Here is an 8,075-nt window from a genome sequence, read left to right as displayed (position 1 = left end):
CCCATTTAATTTGTCTTTAACTAAAACAAAATAACCATACCAGCCAACCATTATTAATGCATCTCTTATTGAAATTTTAAGTGAAATGCTAACCCTAAAGACGCATGTTAGTATATGGAAAATATACTTTATATATTTAAAATTGTGTCAATTTATTTTTTGAAAGATTAAAAAAAAAATCAATAAATACTTGTTATTTGTGGGATTCTTAATCCTATAAAAAAAATCTATCGCTGTGATTTATTTATAGATGTTTTCAATTGGGGGGAATCTTTTTCAGGGTCTTATTTAAGACCCCCACTTTTAAGTGGGATCCACACTCTTTTAATATTAAAAAATTAAAATTAAATGATATAAAATTATTGATAATTGAGTAGTGAGTCCCATTTAAGAACTTTGTGTGAGATCTGAGTTGGAGTGATTGAGTGTTTATTAGGTATTGCAATTAAAAAATTATAAAGAAGTGATGTGTACACGTGTGACCCATTTAAGAACTAAAAAAATAGTGTCTTAATTGGATGCTCTTGCCACACTTCATGCACAAAGACCTTTTATATGTTTTACAAGTTGGAATTATGGTCTCGTGTGTAACTTCAGTTTCTGCATGTGTGAAAGCACAAAAATTAAGTTTTATCACCAAAAAAGCTTTCGAATCTTCGTGGCTCTCACAACTATAACCCCGAGGTTTCTACTAACGACCCTACTTTCTTAGGTCTAGACTAACGAACAATCAATTTTATTAACAATAATTTCACAAGATCACACAATTAAATACATATACTTCACATAATATTCAATATTCAAAATTATCACAACATATATAACTGAGGTGTATATCTTACCTATCATGAAAGGGTAAAAGATGAATCAAAATAGTACAATGAATAACTTGTAAAATAATGAGCTATAACGACCATCAAGAGACAATTAATAATTTTTTTTTGGACAAATTTATAATAATTAATAATAATTAGTAAACATTTTTTTTGACAAATTAATAATAATTATATTTGGAAGAATGAGGTTGTTCATGCTATAAAGTGATCATGCAAGTTTATATTTCTACAATCAAATAAGTAAACAACAATATGAGTGAAATTATCAAGTTTGTTTATGCTATGTTTATTTTTATTTTCATGTTCACTGTGGCAACCGAAAGTAAGTTTGTTTTTAAAAAAAATAAAAATTTCCCTACTTAATCTTATACACAATGTTTCATTGCATATTATTAACATTTTTTTTTTAATTATTTGGCATTATAGCGGATGCATTATGTGATTCTAATCGAGATTGTCGTGGTTATCATTGTAATTGGCCTAAATTTCCAATCTGCGTAAGGATGATTTGTGAATGCATCTAATAGTATAAATTAAATTCAAAGCTACTTATATGGTACTTTTAAAAGTGAATAATTGTATTTGAAATTATATTGTTTAAACTTTTATGATATATTTCACACTTTAATATTTTTTCGTCAGACCTTTAAATTTAATTGATTGACTATTGTATTTCAAATTATAATGTTCATAATCTTACGATATAATCCACACTTCAATATTTGCTCGTCATGCATTTTTATGATGGAACATCATATGATATTTTAGATTAAGTTTTTAGTTGTTTTCTTGGAATTTGAAGGAAAATTAGAAGTAATTTAGAGAAGTAGTCAATGGTTTGAGGAACTTTTTATATGGTTTTCATTCGAGTCGTTGTAATTCAGTTTTATCCTAAATCATGCAACTCCATAGGTGTTTTAGGTTTTTTTAGTGAGAAATCATGTAAATCGGCAAAACAAGACAACAAGGGAAGGATATATGATAAGAAGATTGAAGATCAATGGTTCTTAGAAGGTTTTTGAACACAATTCAATGTGAAGAAAATTCATTTATAGTTCTAAGATATTGCAAGACGGAAGAACTCTCAAAAAAGGGACAAAAGATGCAAAATTTGCACACAGGGGGATGTCTAATGCTCCCTTGCACCCAGGCCACCTGCCCCTGCGCACGAGAAAGCATTATTTTCTAACTCATGCACCCCTACGCCTCACTTAATGCTCGTTGATCTTGTGTTGCAGACAGGAGGTGCTAGTTACTTGTTTTTCAAGTTGGCTTAGTTGAAAAACCCTTTTTTTTTTCTTTTCCTACTCTTAACCCCTAAGTAATTGTTAGGTTTTTATATTATGTTGACCACATTTTGTTAAAACAAGATGTTATAGCAAGATGTTGGACCAGATGTCCTAAACATGTTAGTACGACATCTTAGCTTAAGGTGAAGTATTTTGTTTCTCAATCTTGAAAGATTTTGTTTATGCGTAAGATCACCGAAGATTTGATTGAAGATATAATTCACGTAGCCTGTACTCCAAGAGGCGTATGGTTCTAGAAGCTGCTTTTGTCGGTTTGTGCTTTACCGTGTTATTTGTATTTAATGTCCTAAACATTTTACGAAATGTTATATATGCTTCTAGAAGATTATATCTGAAGACACTATTGTATCAGTTGTATTGTTTAGCCTGTTTGATCATCAAGCCCAACATTCTCTGACTATATAAAGAAAGATTCAAACTTAAAGAAGACTATTGAAGCCGCAATTGTGAACCTCTCTAAAGTTTTTAAGCAAGAGTAGATTTTCTTTATTGGAGTGTGTCTCCTTTTGATTTTAATCATTGAAATCACGGGTTGTGTGATTGACAGGAAGTGAGATGGGGTCTCATATCTACGAGTGTCTTAGATAGAAATATCATGGGTAGTGATCATGTGAGAAGGCAGTGAACCGGAGGTTACTCACATAGGACTTCGAACTAATACTATTATAGTGGATTTCCTTCCTGGCTTGGATGCCCCAGATGTAGGCGATGTAACACCCTAATCCCCGACGATAATTATTAAATAATAAAACTGTATTTAATAGAAAGGATGTTACAAAAATTTATATTTAGGCCCCGTTTGGATAAACAGCTTATATAGATGCTTATAGCATTAAGGCTTATAACATTAGAGCTTACATTATAAGCTCGTATACTTGATAAACTATTTATGTTTGGATATGTACACTAAAAAGTACTTACATAAATTGAAGTGTTTGGATGTGACATTACATAAGCAATTATCGAAATTTTAAATATTTTTAATTTAACAAGATATCAAAGAATCGAACCACAATTGTCAATATTTTTTTTGATAAAATCAATCAAGATGTAAAAAACAATATTATAATATATTAATTATAATTATATATATATATATATATATATAATATAATCAATATTCGTCCTTAAAAAAATATCAATATTCATATAAGACAAAATTAACATTCAAAGTGTAAATAAATAGTCTAAACATCATCATACACAAGTATAATAATATATGATAAGCTTTCTTTTAAAAAAAAAGTATAATAATATAAATATAAACTTGAGAAATTATGATTGTAAACTTACCATATACATAGATATTAATGTACAGTTTGTTACCAAAAAAAGATAAGTTAAGTTTATTTTTTTATTCAGTTTCATTTTGTTACGTAACAAAAAAATAATAAAAATCTTCCTTAAAAAAAATCTTAGTTACGTGTGTTACTTTAGTAAGATAAGTATATATGTTTTTTTTTCTAAAAACAAAAAAAAATAAAATTAAAATATATGTTTTGAAAAAGTGGATCCAGAGAGAATCGAAGGAGGTTACATAAATTCATAAGCTCCTTGTTAAGCCGGAGGGTAAGCTGAAAATTTAGGCTTATTAAAATATGGCATAAGCAGCTTATGAAACTATGATAAGCTATTTTTATTTATTTACCCAAACACCTTTAAAAAGGCTTATGGGAGTAGATAAGCCCACATAAGCTCAAAATAAACCAATCCAAACGGGGCCATAATCATATAATAGCATAAGTATTTCTTTTCAAATAAAAATGTTCATAACAACGTAAAACAATTCACTGAACTGTATTAATAAAATTATTCAAGTTATTCAACATCATAAAAGGAAAAAAGAATCGTTTCAAGATTCAACTCAAAGACAATTAAATTCAACATCAACCCCAACCCCAACCTTGGTGTTAGAAGAATCAGAACTCATAGCGACGGCATGCTTAAAAATCTAAATAATCAAAGAAAGGGAACAAAGTTCCCTACTATCTCCACCGCAAGAATCATCCCGTACTCAATCTTCCTCAACCTGAGTGTTTGTATCCCACGAGTACAATCACCATGTAGACACAACAACAAAAAATGGGTGAGAAATCCCACAGTAACATATTATTAGGAAAAATACGCAGACTCATTAAAAACAACAATATCAATATTCTATCGTTATACGATCATTAGCATTTATTATTTTCTTCTCAACAAATCATACATTCCATCATCTCACTTGAACACCAAGCACATGTATCATTTAAATGCATATGGACTCACCCTAAGACCTATATGAATGTGGTACCGCACCTATCATCACTAAGTTGCCAGAGATATGTGATAGATATTTTAGCAAATGTACTAAAAATGCATCGAAGTAATAAAATAAGTTCGTATCCACGAGGACTGTGTTAATCTCAATTTAGTAATAAAGTAAATATTTAGGATGTATAAATTATTTTGTTTGTAGATTTTGATTTGATTGCATAAAATTAAATAACAGGAAATAAGATAGTTTTGGAAAAGATAAAGAGAGAGAGATGAGATCAGGTCTTTCGAATCATCTATGTTCCCCTAATTGATATACTGCACCTATTCTTACTGAATGATTTTTTAGTTCCACGATAGTTAACAAAATAGTCCTAATCAATCCCTTGAGTTAGGACCCTCTTCTCAAACTACAGCCCCTAATTCCTTAGGTGGTCTGATAATCTTTGAAGGTTTTAAGAACGTTAACCTAGTATCACTAATAAAGGATTATCCATTCATAGACTAACCATGTTTATTAGAACAATTCAATTAGGTCTAAGTTGAAAGCTATGGTCAGTAGTCATTCGTTCTCACTAAATCATCTTTATATTTGATCAGGATATAAAAAGCATTAAGAACAATTGAATTGAATAAAAACTAGATTGTCATTCACAATAAATAGAGTTTCACAGCAACATGTTTCAATTAGGGTTACACAGAATCATCTCAGACCTAATCCAAGTAAATTAGCTAAACATGGTTAAATACATAAAAAAACATAGTAAAGAAAATAAACCGATAGAATTCCGTCGTTGCCAGTTTTACTCCGCAATTTCTTTTCAATAGCTACTGTTGATGTTATTTCATGTGCCTTCCTCTCTCTCGTGCTGCGTGTTGTTTTTGCTCTCCAAAACCGTTAGCACCAAAAACGTATTCCTGTACCAAAAACGTGTTTTTATAACCTTATTGTAACCTAGTTTCTCAATTCCAATCAACATGTTACGTTTCTTTTTGATCAAGCCACATATTTCCTCTTTTTTTTATTACATTGACCCATGATAAATAAAGCCCAGTTGTTTCTTCTTTTCACACCTTCCATATTGTGACATTCTTGCCACAATAGCTATCGTGTCACGTTTTAGCCAATGTTGAGTGAACCTCATCCTGTGTTCCAAATCGTGACACGTTTTCAACAATCGTGATACGATTTTGCTTTCTTCAAAATCTTATATTTTTCTTGCTTTTCTTGTTGCTTAAGCTTGCTTGTGAACTAAAAAATATCATAAAAAGACTCTAAAAATGTGGAATGAGAGACTGTCATCAATATGTTACTAAACTTTTCAACACCAAATTGCCAGAGATATGTTACTGGACTTTTCAACACCAAATTGCCAGACATATATTACTGGACTTTTCAACACCAATTCATCACCGTTTTCTCTAGACTCAATTCTAGTATGCTTGCATGAGACTGACTCGTCAAATAAGTATTCATCAACGTATCATCATCTATTAATGCAAGACTATTATGCACAACATCACGACATAAACAAGAACATCACCATAATTAAAAATCATCGTTTACATTGTAACGTCCTAATTGTTATTTAATTATTTTTGGTTGATTTAAAGTCTTTTATATAATTTTAAATGATTTATGTTGATTTTTATGGTGTGGTATATTTTATTAAATGATTATTTTTATTATTTAATAGAATAAATGAGAATTAAGTGAATTAAGTGGGAGTTAAAAAAATAAAAGGGAGTTAAGTTTAGGAGTTAGGAAAAATTGAGAAACAGTTTCACGTACAAACAGTTTTTGGGAAAAAAACCAAGAGAAAGTTAGGAGAAGAGCCAAGTGAAGAGAATCAGATTTTTGGTAGAGTTTGATTCATCAATTTAAGGTAAGGGTGTGATTACCTTTCATTAATTTCAGATTATATAATTCTTAAATTGGATTTAACATGTAGTTGTTCCTGATTTGAGAATTTGGGTCAACGGGGTGTTACATACATCACCATATAATATTAAACATCACCAATATCATCGCCATAATTATTTTAAACTTCTCAAGTTTCTCCACCAATATAATAAACATCACCAATATCGTCGTTGTACTCTTCAGACACCTCCAATTCATCATTCATATAGTATACAACCTTGCTGTAGAAGTGACTCAAAATTGGATTGATTGAAGACCCAAAATCGGCGCCCGATTTTGACTGTCTATGGAGGCTTCTGATTCGTGAAAAATCGGCGCCCGATTTGGTAAATTTGGGGCCCGATTTTGCGTGCAGTTTTTTTTTCATAAACATATTTTTTGGGCCAGATTTGCTACAATTTTATGGGAGTTACTTTTGCTATAAATATAGACATTGTATCAGGGTAAACCTTGAGATAGAGAGAGCAGCCATCCGTTTTACTATAATGATGAGTAACCTTACAAAAGAGATATTTGGAGAAATTGAAGTTTGCTGAATCTGTCAAAATCGGAGCCCGAATGGATTTGTCTGGGGCCCGAATTTGAGTGCTGTTTTTTGTTTGTTGGTTCGGCAAAAATCTGTGGCCGAATGGAGGAATTCGGGGCCCGAATTTTCCAGCAGAAAATATAACAGAAACATATTTTTGGGCTGAGATTTTGTTCCAATTTATGAGTGATACTTTTACTATAAATATAGACATTGTATCAGTGTAAACCTTGAGATAGAGGGGGCTGAAACAAGGGTTTAGAAAGGCAACAAAAAAACTAGGGTTTGTATAGAGTTTGTCTCTTGGGAGCAAACATTGGGGTTTGAGGGTTGATTCACCTTGGGAAACACTATTAAGATTGAGTCTCTTGGTTACGGGAAGAGATTGGGACTTTGGGTAGAATTAGGCGGGAGACTTATTCTTGTAACCCATTAATATGTCTTTTGTAAGGTTACTCATCATTATAGTGAAACAGATGGCTGCTCTCTCCCCCAGACTAGGTCAATTTGGACCGAACTGGGTCAACAAATTCTTTTGTGTTCTCTCTTCTTTTCTCTCTCGCTGTTTTCTACTTTTGACTTGTGTTTATAATTGTTCCATACACTTTGTTTTGGTTTCCTGATTATCACTTGCTCCATACATCAAGTTTGTTATTGGTGTGTTTTCTCATCGAATTCACAACAATTGGCGCCCACCGTGGGGCAAGGGTCAAAGGATAATCAAGTACCATGGGTTCGAAGTGGGATATTGAGAAGTTTACCGGAGATAACGATTTTGGGTTATGGAAGGTAAAGGTGGAAGCGGTGTTAAAACAACAAAAGGGTGATTGGGCACAAGTAGATCTTCAAGGAAGCGAGAGATGTCCTGTATTGAAGAGGTTTGTAGAACTACATGAAATTCCTAGCGTAGTTGGATTGCAAGGATCTTCGAATGGCTGAAGAGGTTAAGGTGTGCACTTGTGGAACTACCTAAAATTCCTTGAGTAGTTTAGACACAAGGAAAACTAAACTTGATAGATTTTTGGCAAGTGAACCAAAGCTATCGAAGTAGTAAATAATTCGTTCCACGAGGACCGTTGTTAACTACAACTTAGCAATTTCTTTATCAAAAAGGATATGTTAAATTCAATGGTTGCCCTAGGCAGTTGAGTTGGTTTTTAACATAAACAAATTAAAAACAATAAAAGTTGGTTTTAAGAATATTAGAGAGAAGTATGGTTAAG

General features: G+C 31.6%; 1 long non-coding RNA gene across 1 annotated transcript; it reads left to right on the top strand.

Annotated features, from left to right (window-relative positions):
- The first annotated feature begins 1,018 nt into the window (after positions 1-1,018).
- LOC11444703 (uncharacterized) lies at positions 1,019-2,384 on the top strand. Its single transcript, XR_003008149.2, has 2 exons — positions 1,019-1,158; positions 1,263-2,384. It is a non-coding gene; the product is annotated as an uncharacterized lncRNA (long non-coding RNA).
- Positions 2,385-8,075: the final 5,691 nt, after the last annotated feature.

The sequence above is a fragment of the Medicago truncatula genome, chromosome 8 (assembly GCF_003473485.1).
Source record: "Medicago truncatula cultivar Jemalong A17 chromosome 8, MtrunA17r5.0-ANR, whole genome shotgun sequence".
Classification (NCBI taxonomy): domain Eukaryota; kingdom Viridiplantae; phylum Streptophyta; class Magnoliopsida; order Fabales; family Fabaceae; genus Medicago; species Medicago truncatula.
Note: the sequence above shows the minus strand (reverse complement) of the source record. Positions and strands in the feature narration are given on the sequence as shown.